The sequence below is a fragment of the Cupressus sempervirens genome, chromosome 5 (assembly GCF_028749045.1).
Source record: "Cupressus sempervirens isolate cs-2001-9-10 chromosome 5, ASM2874904v1, whole genome shotgun sequence".
In the NCBI taxonomy this organism is placed as follows: Eukaryota; Viridiplantae; Streptophyta; class Pinopsida; order Cupressales; family Cupressaceae; genus Cupressus; species Cupressus sempervirens.
Genome location: NC_143122.1, coordinates 884,686,399 through 884,710,878, shown reverse-complemented (window position 1 = coordinate 884,710,878; position 24,480 = coordinate 884,686,399). Strand labels below are relative to the sequence as shown.

Sequence of the window (24,480 nt, the reverse complement as noted above, 5' to 3'; positions counted from 1 at the left end):
TATGATAGGATATTTTAAAAGAAAATTTAGTTCTCTAAATATTTTCTAACAAATTTAATTTCTACTTTACTTTATTTTGTTCTAACAAATAATAAAATAATTTTTAACTTTTCTTTCCCTTTTGTATGGGACATTAATACTATTGTAAATATAGTTGTAAAAGCTTATGTGATAGAAATAAATTTATCTACTAAATCTAATTTGTGTAAATCTAAAATATATAAAGTATATCTTATATTTAGAAGTATGATCTATTAAACTTATAAATGAAATTGAGATAATCACATTTTTTAGAGTTTAGAATTTAAATTTAAATATTTTTTAATCTTAAAAAATGTTTCAAGGTCTAGAATTTTAGGAAAAGTGGTTTGTATAAATAAAAGTAAAGGGACAATTAAAAATAACTTGATCAAGCTAGAAGAGGAATTGAGACTATAATTTTTCCTTTTCTCTTTTATGTACATAAGATAAGGATCATAATAGAGAAGGATCATAAAATAAATATGGCTCAAGCATGAGATAAGGATCATAATAGAGAAGAACTATGCAATACAAGTGAGGCAATTACAGGTGCAGTAGATTCAAGAAAATCTCAAGTCAAGGCTTCAGGAGGATTAGAGGATATTGATTTAGATGAGGCAGAAAATTCTTTACTTTTCACTTCATGAAAGGATGTAGATGAGGATAATGTAACCAAAAAGAATAGATAGGAATCACAGCAGTAGGTTCAAGATATGGATGTTGAGGGTGAGGAATCTACTCCCAGCTATTAAGGATTTAGAGTCTCTTCTAAATTTTGGCAGATTACGGATGATCACATTACTTTACCATTTACCCCAAAGATTAAGTAGACAGAGATGTTGAATAGGGGTAATAAATTGGAAGGTTCCTTTGTTACAGATGTTCAAAATTTTTTAAACAAAGAATTGGTCCCTCTTCTTGAGGTGGATACTCCAATAGTAGATGTTAAGGAGTTAGAGCAGCTTGCTAGAGAGTTAATTCAAGTCTTCAGTTTTGATAACATCAATAACAATATAGCCTCTCAGAAGGAAAACTTGGTAAAAGAATCATCAAGCTAGGAGGTAAAGATTACATAGTTGAGGATCTTAGAAGGGATATTTTAAGGATTGAGATGGAGGATACTGATGCACACAAAAAAATGTGGAAGATTTGCATGTTGGTTTTCTTGTCCCTATTGAGGTGGAAGCTTGTGCTGAAGATGAAGATGGTTCTATATCTCTCTTTTGACATCAAAGTGTGGGACACACTTTTCTATCTACCAAGGGAGTCTGATGCGAGAGCATCTTGCATGGGAAAATTAAATTATTAGAAAAAAAAAAATAGAGAGAGAAAAAAAAAGGAAAAAAAAAAAAAAAGTTTGTGGAGGAGAGAGAAAGTGACGAAAATGAAAGGAAAATAATAAAAAATAGAAAAATAGGAAAAAAGGAGAAAAGAGGAATTTCTATTTTCAAGGTGCATGGGTGGCATAAATAGAAAATAATAAAAATAGTTGTTATTCCATTAATCGATGTGTGTAGGTGGCATCTTAGAAGTTTGTGGAAAGATCCTTAAATCATGTATTTAATATTTGTTGGGTGCTTAGTTGTATTTGAGTGGAAATTTAATATTTATTTAAAAGTAGTTGTATTTACCTTTTATCCCACATTGGTTGTGTTTGTAATGTCTTGGGTTAGAAGTGCATATTTAAGCAAGGCTTATTATCATTTGTAATCAACTTGGAGAAATAGAAGCTTTTCAAGTGTAAGCTCTTGTAGTGAAGCTCTTCTAATGTAATCTCTTGTAAGGAAGTTCAAGAAATAGAAGTTCTTGCTTTTTAAGCTCTTCAAATGTAATCTCTTCTAATGGATTTTAAGTATTAATGGATTCTTTATGAAGCATTTTGTCATCTCTCTATCTCTATATTGTTGCATTTTTGGTTGTGAGTTGGTACAGGTGGTGTGGCCCATCATCAGTGGTATCAGAGCATACATTTGTCAGTGGTAGTAGAGCAGTACTACGTCAGTGGTATCAGAGCGGGAGTTCTTGAGCATGCGGACAGATCACCGAAAGTGAGGCAGTTGCACCAGGACCTTGAGTTGGGTGAAGTTTGTGAAGAAGTTTTTGATTGTGTAGACATAGCGCCAACTGTGAGGCAGTTTGCACGAGGTTCTTGTTTTGGACGAGATTTGTCTTCTGAAGACTTGATTATGGAGAAGAGAAAGAAGAAAATGACTTTTGTGATTGGATGGATTCTGAGGATTCCTCGACTTGAGAAATTTAGAGCAAGAAATCAACAATCATTCGTAGTTGATTTGTAGAAGCAAGTGAATGAATTAGAAGCTCAGTTGCGGAAATGAAGAGCATGTCACTAGAAAAGAGATGTTGATAATTCCTTGGATGTGGAAAAGGAAGATGATCCAGTGGAAGAGCAAGCAGATGAAGAGAAAATTATTTGTGAACCAGAAGTTGAAGAAGATGAAAGAGAAGAGGAAGAGCATGAAGATAACCAAATTTGTATGCCAAAAGTAGATGAAGGTGATTGGAAGACTAAAACAATGGAGAAAGAGTATAGTGCCTTAGTTGGAGATCAAGCAAGTGGAGTAGTTACGTGCATTGTTGATGACATAAAAGAGGCAAGTGAAGATGAAGATGTCAAACAGGTAAATTCTTATGAATCATGGGATGTTGTCTTTGATATGAGTTTAAAAGATATTAATGATAGTTTGCATGAGGATCTTGTTCATGATGTATGGTATGCAAAGGAAGATTGGTATGGTGTTGCTGGATTTATTATAGGTGTGATTAATTCAACAAGATTGGATGAGGATTAGATTTATACTTGGATAGAGTTCATTGCAAAGGAGAAATTTCAGCATCGGATACTTGTTCCAGCTATGTGTTGGAGGAAGAGGAAAAAAATCTGTCAATAGTGGCTACTTCATTTTGTGAATCCATATTCACAAAATTTTTCCTACCATGGGAGTCGGATGCAAGAGCATCATCCATCAGCAAAAAAAAAAGTGGAAGATTTGTATGTTGGTTTTCTTTTCCCTATTGAGGTGGAAGCTTGTGGTGAAGATGAAGATGGTTCTATATCTCTCTTTTGACATCAAAGTGTGGGACACACTTTTCTATCTACCAAGGGAGTCTGATGCAGGAGCATCTTGCATGGGAAAATTAAATTATTAGAAAAAAAAAAAAAGAGAAAAAAAAGGGAAAAAAAAATTTGTGGAGAGAGAAAGTGACGAAAATGGAAGGAAAATAATAAAAAATAGAAAAATAGGAAAAAAGGAGAAAAGAGGAATTTCTATTTTCAAGGTGCATGGATGGCATAAATAGAAAATAATAAAAATAGTTGCCATTCCATTAATCGAGGTGTGTAGGTGGCATCTTAGAAGTTTGTGGAAAGATCCTTAAATCATGTATTTAATATTTGTTGGGTGCTTAGTTGTATTTGAGTGGGAATTTAATATTTATTTAAAAGTAGTTGTATTTACCTTTTATCCCACATTGGTTGTGTTTGTAATGTCTTGGGTTAGAAGTGCCTATTTAAGCAAGGCTTATTATCATTTGTAATCAAGTTGGAGAAATAAAAGCTTTTCAAGTGTAAGCTCTTGTAGTGAAGCTCTTCTAATGTAATCTCTTGTAAGGAAGTTCGAGAAATAGAAGTTCTTGCTTTGTAAGCTCTTCAAATGTAATCTCTTCTAATGGATTTCAAGTATTAATGGATGCTTTACGAAGCATTTTTGTCATCTCTCTATCTCCATCTTGTTGTGATTTTGGATGTGAGTTTGTAAGGGTGGTGTTGGCCCTTCATCAGTGGTATCAAAGCATACCTTTGTTAGTGGTAGCAGAGCAGTACTACATCAGATACTTTATTGGAACAATATGAGAATTGTGAAATCAAATCAAAGGTAAATTAGGAAATGAATAGAGTAAGCATTGGTAATATGATAGAGCTTAACCTTGTGGAGTTGGATAGAACTGGTACTGGAAGTAAGGTTCTCAGTGAATTAGAAAAGGAGGAGTTTGGAGAATTAGGGAGTATCAAGACCCCTTTAGTATATATCCCAATTAATTATCAGCAACAGCTCAGATTACATATGAACCAGGAAGAATTGAGTTCTCCAATTTATGGCAAATCAATAGGAAAAAGAGGAAGGAAATCATTGAAGGAATTAAGAGAGGCTGATGGATTATGCAAAGAACAAATAAAAATTGATGACTTACTGAATTTTGGGAAGGGGAAGTGCCTTCCGAGGGTGCCATGAGGATAACTACATGGAATGCTAGGGGCCTAAACGCCCCTAGAAAAAAAAGATTAATTAAAAAAATCTTTAAAAAATTAATTCAGAGATAATATTAATTTAGGAAATAAAATTAAACCAAACTGAAGGTTTTAAACTAAATCAGATGTTAGGAGTATGGGAATCATCATTTCTAGAGGTAGTAGGTGCATATGGTGGTTTAGGTATAATTTCAAACTCTAAGAAAGTAGATTTACATCTCTTAAAAGGCAACAAAAATTGGATGTGTGCTAGTTTGCAAAGTCTAAAATATGACTTGAAATTTATTTTAATCAATGTTTATGGTCCAAATGGTTTCATAGGGAAAAAATTTATTTGGGATGAATTAAGTTTAGTTTTTATTAATTAAAAAGATTGCCCTGTTGTAATGGGTGGTGACTTTAACACCATTTAAAGTTTAGATGAAAAAATAGGAGGTATGCAACATCTAGCTCTTTCATCTTTAGAATTTAAAGCATGGACTAATAAACATAGTATGATATACATCCCTTTAAATAATGGCACTTTCATGTGGAATAATTGAAGAAAGGATCACACTTATATCATAGAAAAGCTAGATAGGTTTCTTATTTTAGGTAATTTAAAGGATTATAATAAAAAAATTTAGTCCTTCATCCTACCATATGCAGGATCTAATCATTTCCCTATTTGTGTTGAGTTCATTGACCCTCTAAACCAATTAGAAATCCATTTAAATGTGAAAAGATGTGGTTTCCAGATTTGAAATTTACTAAGCTCATTAGAACTTGGTGGACACAAGCGAGTTTTGAGGGTTCTAAAATGTTTATTTTTATCTCTAAGTTAAAATTAGTTAAAGAAAATATATTAAGGTGGAATAGAGAACATTTTAATAATATATTTAAAGAAAAGTTGGAAATTGAAGAAAAGTTAAAGAATTTGAATCAAGATATCATAAAGTATGGTATGAATAATGAGAGTTATTTTTTAGAAAAAAAGCTTCTTGCAAAACAAGAAGAGATCCTCTCCAAATAGGAAACTTTTTGGAGGTAGAAATCTAGGGATAAATGGTTTGATGAAGGAGACCGCAATACAATTTTTTTCACAATTCAACCATTTACAATAGATCTCAAAATAAAATCACTAGTATCATTAATTGTATGGGTATTGATACAGAAAATCCTCAAGAGATAGTAGATACATTTGTTTCTCACATTAAGCGATTATTAAATAACTATGAAGGATCAAATAGGGAAGCTCAATCCAAAATGCTCAAATTTATCCCTAAATTAACTACTTCAGAGGATAAAAAAAGTCTAAATAAACCAATTTCTTTGGATGAGGTATGATTCACTATCTTTAATATGAATCCTAACAAATCTTCAGGGCCTAATGGTTTTCAGGCCTTTTCCTTCCAAAAGTTATTTTGGGGGAAGACCTTTGGAAAGCAATTGAAGCGTCAAGGAATGGAGGATCTCTGTTAGCTGAGATTAATTATTCCTTTTTTATGTTTATTTCTAAGAAGAATGGGCCAAAGCATCCTGGAGACTTTTGTCCTATTGCCTTATGCAACCCGATATACAAAATCTTCTCTAAAATTATGGCAAATAGGCTCAAAGGTCTATTGCCAAAACTAATCTCCAAAGAATAGATAGGTTTTGTTCCAGGAAGATCTATTTTGGATGGTATTCTCACGATCCAAGAAACTATCCACTCGACATCTAAAGACAAAGTAGCATGTATGTTTATGAAGCTAGATATACAAAAGGCTTATGATATGGTTGATTGGCATTTTCTTTGCAAGGTCCTCGAAGCTTTCAGTTTTTCACATCAATGGATCAATCTAATCTTCAAATATATTTCCATCCCTAAGATTTCTATTCCTATCAATGGAATGCCTGAAGGGTTTTTGAAATTTCTACGGGTATCAGACAAGGCGATCCACTATCTCTATCCCTCTTCATTATTATGGTTGAAACTTTTGGTAGAGTAGTCCTAGATGCATATATTAATCAAAAGATTTCTGGTATAACTATAACTAGAAATCTCCCTATTATTACCCACCAACAATATGTAGATGACACAATTTTACTTGGCAGGAGTTCTATTTATGAGGGTTTGGGCTTTAAAAATATCATTCAATCATATATGGATGACTCAGGACAAATGATCAATAAAGAAAAATTAGAAATATTGTTTTTGAATACTAATCCAGTTATAGAAAATCAGATTTGTAGGATTATAGGTTATAAAAAGGGACTATTTCCATGCAAGTATTTAGGCATTTCCCTAGAAAATGGTTCAAAATATAGTAAATTATGTGTGGACATGCTTGAGAAGGTGGATAAGAGGATAGGGAGTTGGAAAGATAAATGACTCACCAAGGCCGATAAAGTTAGTAAGATTAGATTGATTCTTTCAGCCAATCCAATCTTTCCTATGGCTTGTCTTCCTCTCTCTAATTGGATGTCTTCAAAATTTGAATCCAAACTTAGGAACTTCCTATGGAAAGATAGCGAAGATGATAAGAAATTGGCCCTCATTAAATGGGACAATTTATGCAAACCTAAAGAGTTTGGGGTTTAGGGATTAAGAAGCTACTGTGGCGAAACAAAGCTTTGGGAGCAAAATTTATATGGAGGCTAACTCAGAACATGAATATAAATGGGCCAAGATTATCTATAACAAATGTCTTGATTTGACTGACCCTATGTCACTTTTTAGGATGAAAAGTTTGCCTAAAGGATCAGAATGTTGGAACTTTATGTCTAAGTGTCGAAAATTGATATGTAATTTTTTGACCTGGGATGTGGGTTTGGGGGATAATGCCTTGTTCTGGGAAGATTATTGGGATGGGCATCCCTCGATCTCTTCCTCACCATGTTATGAAAATTTTAAACATAAGTTGACATCTTTATGGGGTGATAAGGTCAAGGACTATAAAATTAAGTATTCCTTAGATGGGGTCCTACAATGGAGGCAGCGATCGATTGATGAGATAGAATTAGATCCTGCCTCAATAAAGGCATATGAGAAGATTGCTTCAACTAGAATTATCAAACAATCTGAAAGGTTAGATAATCTCATTTGGGTGAGTTCTAAGGATGGTAAGTATAATGTGAAACAAGGATATAAGGCTTTAGCCCATTTTGAAAGTTGGGATCTTGTTGAGATGTCGCTCAAACTGTGTTGGGATGTTGTCTATCTTCTTAAGGTTGGATTCTTTTTGTGGCTTGCCTTGCAAAAAATAGTTTTGACTGCTGACAAACTTGCTAAATTTGGCATCATATCACATTCCTGGTTTGTTCTTTGGAAACAAAATAATGAAGATGTAGATCACCTTTTCTATAATTGTCAATTTACACAAAGCTGTTGGGAGTGGCTCAAGGCTCAACTTATGTGGTCTACTCCTTTACCAAACTCTTTTCAGGCCCTCCTATTATCATGGCCTATGAATTTGGATCATGGGGTTTACAATAAGCTTTGGAACATCTGTCCCTTTGATTATTGTGTGGGAGCTGTGGAAGGAAATAAATCGACATATTTTTTAGGATAGGGAAATGAGTGTGGATAGATTTCTTTTAAATCTATAAGCTTTCATTGTAGAGGTGCTAAATTCTCATCTTAGAAAATCAATGAAAGAAGAGGGTTCCTTTTTCCTGTTGGGATGGGCTCATGAAAAAGAATTGGTCCAACATCATCAATCCACCACTACTTTACATGAAAAGAAATAAGGAGGCAAGGGCTAGTTGCAAGTGGGCTCCTCCTCTATGTGGATTGTATAAACTTAGCTTTGATGGCACAACTGAAGGTAACCCGAGGGTGGCAGGTATTGGTTGAATAATTAATGATGATTCTGGAAAGTGGATAGCGAAGCTGGCTGCACCCCTACCCCCCCACTTCTAATAATTTGGCAGAATTAGAAGCATTAGATACAGGTTATCAACTATGTAAGAATCTAGGATTATCTAAGGTATTCATTGAGGGAGATTTTTAGATTATTCTAAATGTAGTAAGGAAGCGAGATATGCCTAATTAGGTTCTAAACTCAAAACTTAAAAAAGTTTTTGTGCATCTGGATCATTTCGAAGATTTCCAAATCGGTCATATATTTCGAGAAGGCAATAAAATAGTGGATTGGCTAGCTAACAAAGGAGCTAATGGTGAATCAATATTAATTTATAACAAAGGGTAGAAGATTTTGTATAATCTCTACAATGGTCTAGTATAACAGGCTAGTGTTTGAGATAGGAGAGTTTGATATATATGTTATAAGGGTTAGATAAGATATGTTTAATATTTTATTTTTTTAAGCTTAATTTGGCTATCTACTTTTTAGTTTTCTTTGATTTATTTGACTTGCCTTTGGTTTAGGATGGCTTCTAACTACCCTCATTTCCTTGTTTAGGGGTTGTATATTAGTTTTCTTTTACTTATTTGTTTGGTCCTTCTAACTTTTGTGGAGGCCTCAGCGTGATTTCCTCTATTAATTTAGGTAGTATTATAAACCATTTATTTTGTAGACATTATATCTTAAGTAAGTTTTGATGAGCTCGTACTATGCTACCATCAATTATCATGATTGATTTAGATCATTCTGGATTGATGACATTCATTTATATTTTTTCAGCCCATACTAGGGTCGGAGTATGATGTAAACAACTAGCAGTTTATTTCTAGATTTTTCACAGGGTTTCTAGATAGCAGTCTATAGATCTTCCCCGAAATTGTGTCATTTTCCTTCACTATCAATGGAGACTAACATTCATGTCTTCCATATGACTAAGATCAATGGCCTTTTTGGGAAAGGTTAAGCTTGAGAGATGGAGTCACCTTCTTAAGCTGGTAGATGACATGACCCACTTTGCTATGAGTAGAGCCATAGGAGAAGGTGCTTTTTATTACAAGGCTACTTGGTGAACCAATAGTACCATTATTGGCTCATTCATAGGTGTTGCAGTAAGGGCTAAGATTGAAAGAGAGGACATTGTTAAGCTCTGTAACGATATCTTCAACCCAGTATGGCGTAAAGGGCTGGAAAAGGCTATATATAGCATTGACAAGAAGTTTCAAATTCCCCTTCTCGAGAAATATATGAGCCTTCCTCTGGGTATGGCTAATCTGGAAATTGCACCACATCGAAAATCTCTCATCATTAGGGAAAGTCTGGCCTTTTACACATAATGGCCTCGTATGGAAGCAAGTATCAACTTCCTTCTCCATTGGTGGAAGATCATAGTGGATAAGAGTAAGGAATCGATTATCAATTACCTCCAAATTTTCAATGCTTATGTTAAATCGAGTGTGGCTTTTGATGACCTTAATGCCCTGGAATTATGCACCCTTAATTCTAAGAAGTCAAGTAGAGCTAAGAGTAACTTTGAGTTCCCTTCCAATTTTATCGCGAATAGTTCAAATGATATTGCCAAGGTGATTATGGTCTCTTGAAAGAAATAGGTTAAGATTTGAATCTGCAAATTTTGATGCTTGTAGTAAGGTTTGGGTAACTATCTATTTAGACCTATAGGGCTCTATCATATTGGCTTAGCTATGGTTTTTATTGAAATGTATTGGAGATTTTGTTTAATTGGTGAAAAGATCCTTACTAATGTAATTTCAGACTCTTATATAAATATTATATAATTTCTATATTATGGGTAGTTGTAGTTTAATGCTCTTCTCGTGTTTCATATTCATGATTTGAGAGTAATCATTTGTAGGGCACTTTGCTTAGTAACACTTAAGGAACAAGACTTTTAATCTTAGTAATGTATCTAATTGATTATTTTGATGTGTTTATCTTAGCTTAAGATTATAATTCTTATATTGATGGTGGATGCTTGGAATGTCTGGTTCATTTGCTAAGGTTAGTTTTTATGTTCTTTCGGGTTTCTATTGACAACATAATTTACAGCTCTGTATTGACCCAGATTGCTCTATTTTCTTGAGGAAAAATTCTTGGAATCTTGGCTAATTATAGTAAGAATCTCCTAGTTTGTTCTTAACTATGGCTTTCAGATAAATGCTTTCTATATTACATGATGAACTTAGTGTAGTGTGGATATATGCTCCTAGATGCTAAACTTGATCAAGGTTGACTGTCTTCAAGGTTTATAAGTTTTTCTTCTGCTGTGTGCAAATTATTTATGGTGAATTTAGCTCTACTATTTTAGAGAATGGTAATTTGTATTAAGAAATTCATGATTTATCTTGCAATGGCATACTGCATCTAACTAGACTATTCTTAATGGAGGCTTATACACTCTATTGTCCAACTATGGAGTTAGGTTTAAATTTACTTTATTTTGCATCTTAATATTCCTCTTGAGGTTTAGATTTAGTTATGCATTTTCTATGGGTATGTTCAAAAAGTATTGTAAATTAATAATTCCTTCAGCTTCCCACTTGGTTCTGGGATAGTGCATGAGACGTTTAGGTTGTTTTTTTACATTTTAGATGGATTTATGTGACAGTCTAGATTTTAATTTTGGTATCTTTATTATTATAGATTTTGTTTAGGATACTCTAACTATGTAAGTGTTATAAGATGTATTGGAGATAGAATGTTTGTGATAGGTAAATAAGATCAACTTTGGACTCAACATGGGCATCTGTGACTGAGAAATGGTGACAAATTTATATTTTTAAGATTATTCATCATTGGGAAGGCTCATGTATTTTTGTAAAATATTTATATGTAATTTTGATTGGACTGGGGTATGCCCCTTTAAATTTGTAATAATATAGGACGAATGTCCCGAGCAAGACTAGAGGTTTTCTTTTTCCATTCTTTCCTACCAGTGCCCATTTCAACAGAGTAACACTATGTAATCTTAATTGTGATTTAATAAAATTATTCAAGGCCTTGGCGATTTACCGATTTAAAAAAAAAAGGTTTACATATTGATATCAATTGCAATTTCTAAAATAGTAATATGACTTCTATTTAAATCTAATATTAATATTTACTTCTCCTTTAATTCATAATGCAACTAGAGATTAAATTATAAATTTAATTTAATTATTTATAATTTCTCTCATAAAGTCAAATAGTATAACATAAATGATTACAAAGTGAACTCTATCACAACTTCTTTAAAATATAATAAAATTATAAATATTTATTTATTAACTTCTTTCTTGCATTAATAATTATAAAATCATTTACATGCAAGTATGAGTTTGACTAGACTTAAAGAATCACTAATGCTAACATCCACTTCAACTAAATGAATAATATTTATTTAATTTTCAAAATTAATAAATGATTTTTAAAATTTATTATTAATTAATTAATTAGTTAATTTTAAATAAATAAATTTGAAAATTAAATTGAATTTTTATAAAATAAAAATAAATATGTAATTAGTATTTTCACATATTTTTAATCTCTCAAATCATGCAAGCATTCTATACTTTGTTTTCTATTTTTAGCATTTTTTTTTTCACATGCATATAACCATAGTATACTAAGCTTTCTATTTTTAGCATATTTGTTTTCACATGCATGTAACCTTACTATACTTGGCTTTCTATTTTTAGCATATTTGTTTTCACATTCATGTAACCATACTACCCTTAGATTTTTAATTTTAGCATATTTATTTTTACATGCATGTAACCATACTATACTTAGTTTCTATTTTTAGTATATTTATTTTCACATGCATGTATACGTTTAGTTACAATGTGTTTTTTTCTCAAGTAATCTTTTGCTTTCCAAATAAATATTGCAATTAAATTATTTTAGATATAAGAAGAATATATATCTATATTTAGAAAATTCATGATAATCACATAGTTCTAATGACAAATTTAAAATTGAAATCCTAACTGCTCAATTTATTATTTTCTTCCAATTTTCAATAATCAAATTTTCATTGTATTAGAAAGGGGTTTATTAGAATATTGTCACAATAATTTTCTACAGTTTTCCTATAATTTTCCTTAGTCAAGTTTTCTTGATTAATAAATTTTTCATTTTTAAAATCTATAACATAATTCTTTATTCAATAATCAATACAATGAATTAATAAGCAATATACAAACACCCAAGAAGATACGAAGTAGACAAATCTTTCGATAAAATTTTAGAATGAGTTTTCAAACACTACCTCAAAACCATAGCTAAAATATGAGACAATCTGTCAATGCATGCAAATCTAAACCCTCTAAAACTTTCAACAATTCTTTTGATTCAATTCTGAATTTTCACTCCCAAAAGCTGTGCAATTACAAAATGAGCTCTAGATCTCTGAAAAAGAGTTCTCCCCTAAACTGAGGCTCTGATTTTGCAATCACGAGAGGGCACTCACTAATCAATTACTATTTATTATTTTATTACCCTTTTACCTTTTCATGTACAACTCATTTAGATATTTAATTACAAAATATCTTAATTTAAATAATTAGATTTCTCTTTTTAATTAATTTTTGAAGCATTTTAATAATATATTTATTAATTTAATTAATAACATTATTTAGAGTTTATTATTAAAATAAAATTCCTAAATAATTATCATTAAATTAAATAAATATAACTATGCCACAATTAAAACTATAACTCTATTTTTAAATTTTATTCTTTTATATTTTATTTTCATCCTATTGATGAATTAGTACAAGCACTAATTAAAGCATAGTTTATTATTTATATTATTAATAATAATCAAAGCTCATTGTTTAAATGTACGTTTAATTTAATTATTATTAATAAACAATTATAATAAAGCAATATTAAATCTTTAGTATTTTAATATTTTAATTCTCTTTTTGTCCAACTTCTTTTATTAAACTTTTAAAGTAAATCTTTTAAACTGAAGTACATCTTTAATTAATTTATAATTAATTAAATATCATCATATTCTAATTTTTCTTTAACCAATTTTCTATTTTAAGACTTCTAAATTAAGACTTTTAAATTAAAGCACATATTTAATTAGTTTTTTAATTAATTAAATATTCTCATGCTTTAATATATATTTTTTAATTAAATAATATTTAATAAGACTCACTATTATATGATTAGCTGAAATATTATAATTAAATCATTTACCAAATAAATCACATAGCAAAACCCACATAAAACAACATTACCAAAGTAGACAAAAACTCAAAATCAAACAACATAAACAAATATAAACTCATGGGTTTAAAAAGGGTGAAAAGTTAGTTACGAGTCCTCCTTGCAAGACAAGTATTTAGGCTATGGCTGAGATTGGACCTAAACATTATCCCTCCATTCTTACCATTGAGTTATTGTGATAAGGCAAGCTCATCTTGGCAATTCAAGAAAATCGATGCCTAGTACCGACATTATGCATAAAAGACAAGCATGTACATGCATATAAATATATCTAAATTAAATAGGCAATGACAAAGAGTGGTACATCATGTAGATCTCGACTAGCAGGTCACTGCAACTCCCTCCCTTAACCACATCAAACACGACAAATAGAAAAGTAAAACAAACACACACACCATACATATGCAAGTATGGGGTAAGTACTATAATAAATTTTGGGTATAAATCATCACATATTCAAACATGAAAACTCATCATTTGACATCATCCTGAAAGCAATCACATTTATTAACTAAAAACCATTAAAGCATTATTAATGCACTAGTAATTATAATCAACAATCAACTTGTGAAATATAATAAACTAAGTAAGTTCTTTGTTGCTATACATGTAATCCAAGGCATGAAATAATGTCATAATTATAAATCCAATCTTCTTGAAACTAACACATGCATGAAATAGGCATATATGAGTTTGGTAAATATAACGAAAAATCAAACTATGGGTGGGCATTACATGTATCCTCTATCTCATGCACCTAATAAACTAGTAGTTGCACGCTTTTGTGCTCACAATGATAAGTTGATAGGTGCTCAATAATAAAATTATGTTCTAAAAACATAATCTTATGTGAGCAAATTAGATTATTAATAATTTTCAATTTAAATAACATAATATTTACTAAAATCTTTTAAATAGATTAATAAATATTATTTATTTAAATTCAATTTATCAAATATGAAAAAATTATTTAAAAAAACCCATAAGAAAATCTATTATGAAAAATTAATAAGAAAAATACAAAAAAAAAATGAAAAATTAACATTTCTAAAAAAATATTATATTGACTAAATAAATTATAGAAACTTAAAAAATAACATTTAAAGAAAAAACTAAACTAATAAAAAAATAAAAATCATTTAAAAACTAAAACTTCAATTTTAAAAATCAAAAGTTAAATAAACAGAGATTGCAACATGAGCTAATGTAGAGATCACAAGTAATTTTTTTTAAATAAATAGGAAAAGAAAAATAATACTTAAAACTAGAAATTAAAAATATAATCTTATGTGAACAAATTAGATTATTAATAGTTTTCAATTTAAATTAAATAATATTTATTAAGAAAATTTAAATAGATTAATAAATATTATTTATTTAAATTCATTTTTTCCAAATATGAAAAAAATCATTTAAAAAAACCTATCAAAAAATCTAACATAAAAAATTAATAAGAGAAATACAAAAAAATGATATTAAAAAATAGCAACATCTATAACAAATATTCTATTGACTAAAAAAATATAGAAACTAAAAAAAAAATATTTAAAAAATAAATTAAACTAATATAAAAATAAATTAAAAACTAAAATCTAAATCAATGTTAAAATTCAAAAGTTAAATAAATAAGATCACAACATGAGCCAATGTGGAGATCACAATTGATTGTTTTTTTAAATAAATAGAAAAAGAAAAATAATAGTTAAAAGTGGAGATAACAGCTAATAAATATCAACTTAACAAGAGTTAAAAGTGGAGTAAGAGACAAAAAAACTAGCCAGTAAATAATTAATTAGAAGGAATTACAGTTTTTTGGCCAAACTAACAATTTTTTCGGCCAACTTACAATTTTTTAGACCAACTTACAACTTTTCTGTCAAAAGTTCAATTTTCAGAAACAAAGTTCCTACAAATAGCCTATTGGCTAAACAAGAGATAAAATACATGAAACTATCAAATGATATTACAAAGTCATGGGCCAAAAACCACTTAAAAATGGTGCACATCTTATCTCCAACCTAAAATGTCCCACGTGACATGTAAAAACACATATCACCACATATAACTCCCTTTGACCACTCATTAATGTGTTACACACATTTTTATATATTTCTTAGTTTAGGAGATCTAACTGTAGACACCTAAATTTGATTACACTATTTTAGTAATCCTATTTAGTTATCTAAAAAGGCATCATTAATTAAATTTTTATTTAATTAATCCTTTGCCATCCCTAGTTGATTAATTTAATTAATCATCTATAGTCCTAATTGATAAATCAAATAACCTATTATTTATCAATTAAATCCTATTCTTCTATCTAATTCCAAAAATCCTCATTTATTAAATAAATCTTTTTGATAAATAAAATCTTCAAATCCAAAAACCCCTAACTTATCCCTAATCCTCCATTTAGCCTAATCCACCCCATCCACCCATACTAACCTAGCTTAGCCACTAACTCACCCAACCTCATTAATGCCATCCACTTGCACATCTCTAACATCCCTAATCTAATCCTAAACCCAAGCCTAATCCCCCCCCTAATGTTGTCACATTCCCTAAACAAGTTTAAGACTTTCCTAAACCAAATCAAAGTCTCCCCTCAAAAATTCCAACCACCAAGTCATGAGTGCTCTTACAAACCATAAAAGAGTCTTACAAGCCCACTCATGACTCTTACATCCATCTTCCACACTCTTCCCTCTTCCACACTCATTCCTCTTACATCCCTCTTACATACTCAACCCCACTCATCATGCCTTTAACCAACCCTTTAGCTTACCCTCTCACACTCATCCTCCTTGTGACAAGTGTCACCTTCCCATTGGTGCTAAACACGCACAATCCATGTGCTCCCCTTTGAGTGCATCTTAGCCCTCCTTAACCATCTCCCCATCCTTGCATCTAAGCCCTCCATCCCTCTACCCCTTGGCCTATAAATTGAATCCCATCCCAAGCCATTTCATCAACAATCTTTGAGCTAAAGTTACCATGCCCTTTTGAGAGCGAAAAGCCATACCCATACCCTTATAATGCCAAATTGAGAGCTCACAAAGCTACCAATTTGCTATTATCCATCTCCACCATTGAAGCAACTTTGAGCATTTGAGCATACATCTCCAATTTACACATAGACACATCTCAAAAATAAGAGAACAAATCTCATTGAGAGAGCCTATCCATGGCTCACATTCTCATTTGAGTTTGTCTTCTCTTTGTCTCTCTTATATGTTATGTTAGTTTTATGTGTAAATACTTTCATTAGATTAGTATTTCTAGCACATTAGATTAGTATGTGCATTTTGGCACAGCCGGTGAGACCCCACTATGGGTCATTTAATCATCCATTTTCATCTATATGTTATTTTTTCTAACCATCTAATGTTTGTTGTTGTTTGAGTGTGTTGTAGGGTGTTTTGCTTATTTTTGCAGGTTAAAGAACGCACGTAGGAAGAAGAAAACCATCTAAAAATCTAAAAATAGCAAAAAATTTAAAAAATTCTAAAAAAAAATTGCGTTTTTCAACTTTTTTCGCGCAATGTCATCTTCGCAGTTTGGCGTCTACGCCTGCAAACTGTCGTCTTCACCGGCTACTTTGTCGTCTGCGCAACCAAATCGACGTCTCCACATTTTGGCATTTCCGCTTGGTTTTTTGTTGTCGGCGCTGCCACTACACTGTCGTCTGCACATCCTCAACTGTCATCTCCACAAATCCGCGGCGTCGCCAACTACTCTGTTGTCTCCGCAACCTGCTCTGTCGTCTCCGCCGCCCCCAACCCAAATCATCGTCTGTGAAAATTTGCGTCTGCGCAAATCGTTGTCTGCAAAAATTTGCATCTGCGCAAATCGACATCTTTGCTTGTCACTTATTTTCTATGCCGCAAATTTGACCTGTCGTCTCTGCTATGTCCTCTTAGAATACTAGCGTCTCTGCATTTCAGCGTCTTCATAGTTTGGCATCTCTACTTGATAGACTGTCATCTCCGCCTATTTATGTTGTATTTTTATTGCAGGTTTTCATGTTGCTAAAAAAATGAACTTGAATGTTTAACCATTTGTCTTTGAATGCATGTTACTAAAAAATGAACTTGAATGGTTAAACACATTTTCCATTGAATAAATGTTGCTAAAAAACACACTCTTAAATGCCATGGGTTAAAATCAAATTTTCCTTGAATGCATGATTAAAACAACAAATCCAATCTTGAATGCAAAGAATCAATGAATTAATGCAATATCAAACACTTGATTTGGAGCTTCTAAAAATTGAACAAAACAAATCTCTTTTCCACATGCAATCTAGGTAAAGTTTGATTTTTGGACATTTAAAATTTTTTGTTAAGTTAAAATACAAATTTGCAAAAATCAATTTGAGTATTTCCTTGGACTCACCTCTTTTCTAATCACCCATCAAATATTAACCATTGGTTGTAATCTCAGCACCATTTATGGGGATGGGTCTACTTGAAAAAGGTGTTAAATGTTCCACAATCTAACTCACTCACTTGGTCTTTGAACGTTTGCTTTAACTTTATCAAAATTCTTAAATGGCCAAAACTCTAGATTAAATCGATCACACTTCAAGTTTGGGCACTAAAATTGAACAACAACTGACGTGGAGAGCCTCCGAGTGTGCGCTTGAAATTGAATCTCACACACTTTTTTTTTGGGCTTAAAACAAACTCACACTCAATCTTGAATGCCTTAAAGAAAATTAATCGATACTTGACTTGGAGGGCCTTCGGGCGCGCAAGTTTTCTTTTGTTGACCCTAACTCTTCTTATTGTTTGCATTCTTCGATTGATTTACTTTTGTTGGCACTTCAAGTTGGAATTGAACATTGTCTCTTAAACATGAGTGCTTGCAAAGTCTAGATTAGCACACATAAGAGTCAGTTGGTAAAAGAACAAGCATGTTATTTAGCCCAAGGTCATCCAAGTCTTCTCTCCCCTTGTCATCTTTCGAGGCCATCTTGGGTGCATAAGATTAGGATCCAAAACCTTGTTTCTTTTTAAGAGGCCTTCTTGGATATTTCATCACCCCTTGGACGACCTCAACTCTAGCATTTCGACGGAGTATAAGAATCGAGAGGTGAATCGAAAGAAACCTCTCTTGGGATCAAGATTTTATCATTCAGGCTAAGCCTCAAGGAACTTTATACCCTTGAGAAGTGAAAGAGGAGAAGTGGGTTACCGCTCCTCTCGGCTGTGTGACATCCTTTTGGTCTCATCTACGGATTTGGGCCTCACGTACCTTGTGTATATCGAGGACTCCCTAGCTAAACCAACTGTCAGCCTTGCAAAAAACCATCTAGGATGTTAATGTGTTTGGAGTGACTGATCGAAACATTTGTAGAACATACACACTCCTCGGCGCAAGTATCACATTCTGAGAACCACAAACTTCTATCTGGGTGTTCCTATCTATTGCTTGATTTTAATTTACTTGTTGAATGAATGTTTTCCAAACTTGGTCAATCCTAGCTTAGGGCACACTTAGCTTAGTCACTGCCTATTTTAGAAGTTGAACAAGTTGAAGCAAAACAACTAAGATTTCTCAAAAGCCAAGCAAATTCAAGAATTTATGTCGGAACAACCCAAACCCAAACAGAAGTTTCACAAAGTCAAACTCAAGCCATCTCTAGCATACCAAGAACTTTTAGCCAAGAGAAAAGAAATAACACCAAGCCCACAAATTGCCAAACTCCACAAAGCAGAGGACAAAGCTACTGACGAAGCACTTCAAGAGGCTTGGTTAGAGCGCACCATCAAATTTAGCCAACGTCTAGGAGTTAATCTTGCTTATGCCTTACCAACTAGGCATGATTTCTATGATTAGACACCCTTGTTTCTCCCCATCTTCTTGGATAAGCTTCACTTTAGAGTCATCTTTGTAGAAAAGCCAACCATCTTAGGTTATCCCCGTAAGCATTATTAGCTCATCCATCTCATTTAGAATCAAACCATCTAGCTAGCAATCGAAAATCTACACATCTAGGCTTTCAAAATTGTTGTCACCTTGCTAAAAGTTTGCCATTCCTAAAATCTTCCAAATCCACCAATCTCACCAAGGTTATCCCTTTGGAAGAGCTTTGTCTAGGGTAATCTAGCTTTGTCACTTGTTTTCCCTCATCACCTTGAGCTAACGGTTGGGATCCACAAGTGGTCAATCTTGTGTTCTTCTTAAAGGATCATCAGTCTATCCTTAAGTTGACACAATCACCACCAAGCTTGCACATAAGAAAGAAGGCATTTTGTGCTTTGACAACATATCTTTGAAGTTAGAATCCCCAACCCAATCCTCCTTAGGTTTTGTCATATAGCTTTGCCTCAACCTAGGAAATCATTTGCATGGAGAAGCCTTCCCCCTTTTGCATCCATCAACATTATTGCATCTCATCCCTAGGAGCATTTTTCATGCCACCCGCCACTCGCTTAGCCAAGAAGAAAGAAACAATGGAGCCCTATCATTTGGATCGAACAACCTCACCCCCCTTGAGCACTCAGCCATCCTTCAGCCCAGAGAAAGCTATGCCATCACCTACTGACATTGAAGCTTTCATGAACCAACTAGGAAATGCAGTATTGGTAAACGCCATTATAGACAAGAACAAAGAGACAATCATGGCTAATTTTCGAAGGGACAATGTAGGAACCTTTGACTTTGGAAGACCCCCTCCATTATCAGATCCATCTCACCTGTTGTTTGGGCAGCTGCCACCACCCATAGGCTCTTATGGTCCAAATTATCCTCAATATATGCCAAAAGAAGAGCCTCCAGCCAATCCATATGACCCAACATACCCAAACATACCATCATCCACCCAAGTCGAAATCTCCATGCCGCAAGCCAACCTAGCCACCACCACTCCATCCTTGGTTCATACCTCTCTGCTCCAAACCCCCTTTACCCAAAACACCTCACCGTTCACCCCCTTCACTATTGCTGCTGCTCCCCAACCCAGCCTTCCAAATCCACCCATCTCCCAAATCAGTGCTAGCATCTTTGGCCAACCTCAGCAATATACAACAGGGATGCCACCCATGGGGCCAAGTAATCTACCTTTCATCACCCCCAGCTTGTTCACCATAGCCCAAAGCACAATCCCATCATTTCCATTAGGTCTTGGGAGCTCAATACCATCAGCCAAAAATCCACAAGCTACTACCCTCACTCCACAAAGCTATCAAATCCCACAAGCTACTACCAATTTTCTGCCAAGCTCCCAAGTGACCCCAGCCCCTGCCACCACTCTACCAAGCTTCCAAATCCAGCCACAAAGCTATCAAACCCCATCAGTTCCATTCCCAAGCTTTCAATTCCCACCAGCTCCACCATCAACTAATCCATTACCTCCAATTACCAACTACTTTTCAATGCCACTTCTAGGAGGTAATCCAACACCCCAGCCAACCACCAATTATTTGCAGATACCATCCCAAATGGGGGCACAACCCACATATATTGGTCAAACCCCACAAGCCCCCTGATCCTTTCCCCTAGCCTCACAACCATCTTATACCTTACCTCCACAAAGCAATCCATTTATCCCACAGCCAGCTTATGTTCCTCAATCCCAACCTCAAATCCCATATCAACAGCAAGCCTCGCAGCACATGCAGCAATATGCGCCACCTCCCCCTCAACAACCCGTCATCCACCATGCAGCTGCCCAAATAATGTACAATCCCTATCAGCAAATCCCTCACAGCCATCCATATTCAGTGGCCCCATCTAGCACATACCTACCTCAAGGCACTCCTACATTGGGGGCACCCCAACCATCACCTATCAATTTAGAATGGGAGCAAATGAAGATGGCTTTGAAAGCCATCCAAGAAGGGAATGATCCGAAGACATTCAAGTTTGAGAATGTTTGTCCTTACCCATTTGATAGAGCCATTACCATGACACCATTTACCAAACACTTTGAGGTACCCAAATTTGACAAATTTAGAGGAAAAGGAGACCCTGTCACACATATCAAAGAATTTTACATGCACTTCCAGGACCTGGCATACAATGATGTCTTCCTCTTGCGCCTTTTTCCCAAAAGCTTGGCTGGACCAGCTCTTGAATGGTTTTATAGAATCCCCTATGGTACAATTAAAAAATTTGCTGAATTATCTGAGGCATTTGTAGCCCAATATGCCCATCTTGTTGAAACAGAGCTATCAATAGTTGATCTTGTCCACACCAAGAAAAAAGGTGGAGAAAGCCTTGCCGAATACCTACAAAGATGGCAAACCCTTACCACCTGCATATCCTGTACCTTGCTAGAACGCCATGTGGTAAAAATGTTTATTGATAATGCCCATCCCAGTTTGGCTCACCACATGACCATGAACTGTCTACAGACCTATAATGATATCAAAGAGAAAGGAATGATCCTTGAGCAAGGACTCATTAAAGATGGTGTGGTCAAGATTTACAAAGAGGCCAACCAAAATCAATCACATTCCAATGAAAAGTCTAGGTATTGGAACAAAAACAAGCATGTTGCAATAGATGGGGTTACTGACACCAGACATGTGAATATTATTGGTCCTTCTCAAAACCAGTCTAACCCACCATATCAAACAAACAACCAACAAGCTATCAACTACCAACAACGGAATAACCAAAGCTATCAAAACAATACATGACCCAACTTTCAAGGGTCTAACAATCAAGCTAATGCGATCAATGGAGCTGCAAGGCAAAAGCCCAGATTCCAACCTGCACCTAGAAACTATACACCCCTTGGTGAGCCATTGGATGCTATTTTTGAGAAATTGGCTAAGGAAAACCTCATCAAATTTTCTCCTACCCAAAAAATTGATCCAAGCCAATCCAAAGCTGCATGGTACAAGGACAATGAGTACTGCAAGTTCCATAGGGTAAATGGTCACACCACCCTCAGATGCATGAAACTGAAAGATTATGTGCAGGACCTCATTGATCAGAAAGAAATCACTGTTGGTGCCCAAACCTCTCCCAATGCAAGCCTACAGATTTATCAAAATGCTTTTCCTCCACACAACAACCAAAATCCTGGAAAAGCACCTATCCAAAACAACACCAACAACTGCCAGCCAAACCAACAGCATGGGAAGAACAATGACCACACTTCATCCTATATAGACTATGGTAGCCTCATAGGTTGTATATCTGAGAAAGAGCCTTCTATCAATGTTATCAATATCTGAGGACCAAACAATGAGTGTGCGGTCACCACTCAAAGAGCGCGATTTAACATCGCAGGCCCACCAGTTTCATCAGCACCATCAGCTCCATCAAAAAGCTGATATAATATCTTGGAACACCTTCAAAACATGCCAGCCCAAATCTCCATTTTAGACCTTCTCTGCACTAGTCCTGTGTACAAAGACATCCTTGACAGTGCTCTCATAGAATCCCATGTCCCTTTTGATATCAATGCTACTAATTTTCATAATCTTGTTGGACACCTTTCATCCTCATGTGCCCTATCTTTCAAACCCATCGACATACCTGCGGTTGAGCCAGATCACACTCTTCCGCTTCGCATAGCCATCATGGTATCCAATTTCACCATGAAAAGAGTAATGATAGATAATGGATCAGCCTTGAACATTTGCACCCTAAAATTCATAAAACAAGTTGGGTATACTAAGGCAGATATGATCAGTGAGGTTATCACCATCAAAGCTTATGACAACTTGGAAAGAACCACAGAAGGGACTATTTTGCTACCAATAAGGGTTGGGCCAATCATCCAAGAGATAGTTTTCCATGTTGTTGATCTAAACCTACCATTTAACATCCTCCTCGGTCGCCCATGGATTCATGCTATGAAGGCCGTTCCATCCACCTACCATCAATGCATCAAATTTACGCATCAGGGAACTAAGGTAACCATCCATGCCGATCCAGAACCCTTTGCTTACTGCAATGCGGTTGAAGCTTCATATACAAATCATTGCCCTGGAATAGATATCGACACAACCATCGCCAGCTCATCCCACACTTGTAATGATGCAGAAACCATCCTCGCCTCCACCCTATCTACTGTAAAGATCAACTACAAAGGCTGTGGAGAATATAGTCTATCAGATGCATTTGCTGTCAGAGCAATCCCACTTGATCCACATACCCATGGACGGCCAACATATCAAAAAGCTAAGGAGATTCCACCTCCTCGATACAAACAGTTTGGCCCAACCACCTTTGTGTCCTCAAAAACCCCTCTTCATGAAGAGCTCACTCCAGATATCAACAATTGGTTACATAAGGATGCACCTCCAAGAAATCAAGCATGCCTTGATCACTTCAGCCAGAAGTATCCCCAAGAACATAAGCTCATCACTGAAAAATGGAACTATCAAGGAGGTGGACTAGGACCAGAAGAAAGGGCCATGCAATGTCCCATCGAAGCACATAATTGGGAAACGAAGTCAGGTCTTGGCTTTGGCATACCCACAACTGGGGGTACCAATGAGAACGGTCATGCTTTTTTTAACATCTACCGTGACCTTGTCGAAATTGAAGACATTCCTAAGGAAGTTGAAAAGAGATCCTACGACGATATCCTAGACCAAATCTTTCGAGGAGACTCTGTTCTCCGAGAACTATCCATCCATCTCATTGACCTACCACTCGCTCATCCACAACTCATAGATTGGGACCAACCAAGTGTCATACATATTAATGAGTTCGCATCAGAGGAAGCACTTCTAAGATTCATGGGAGCCGAAACTCCTCATAAGAAAACAAAGCCAGATTCTGCCTACATCTACAAGCTAGATCCCAAGGGGTATTTTGGAGAAAATCCCCAACCTAGTTTTGATACACCCAAAACTGGAACTAAGGTAAATCTGGGACTAGCTAACGTAGTGAAGAGAACCCCTCAGCAAGAAAATCCAGAGCCACAAGCAGAACATGAGGATTTAGTATTGCCTCCTCAAGATAATCGACCATAGGTGTCTTCTATTCTAATAGAGGATAATAGAGAAGTCAACATTGGTTCTTCAGAGATCCCCAAACTTGTTCATATTGCTGCATCCCTATCACAAGACCAAGCTGATCTCCTCTTTGAGGTCTTAAGAGAGAACATTGACCGATTTGCATGGTCATATCAGGACATGCCAGGGTTGGATTCAAAGCTTG

The 24,480-nt window shown here is 34.4% G+C and overlaps 1 pseudogene; it reads right to left on the bottom strand.

Moving 5' to 3' along the window:
- The window catches only part of LOC149558762 (putative disease resistance protein At1g61300), a 17,764-nt pseudogene extending 8,276 nt beyond the window's left edge, over positions 1–9,488 (bottom strand).
- Positions 9,489–24,480: the final 14,992 nt, after the last annotated feature.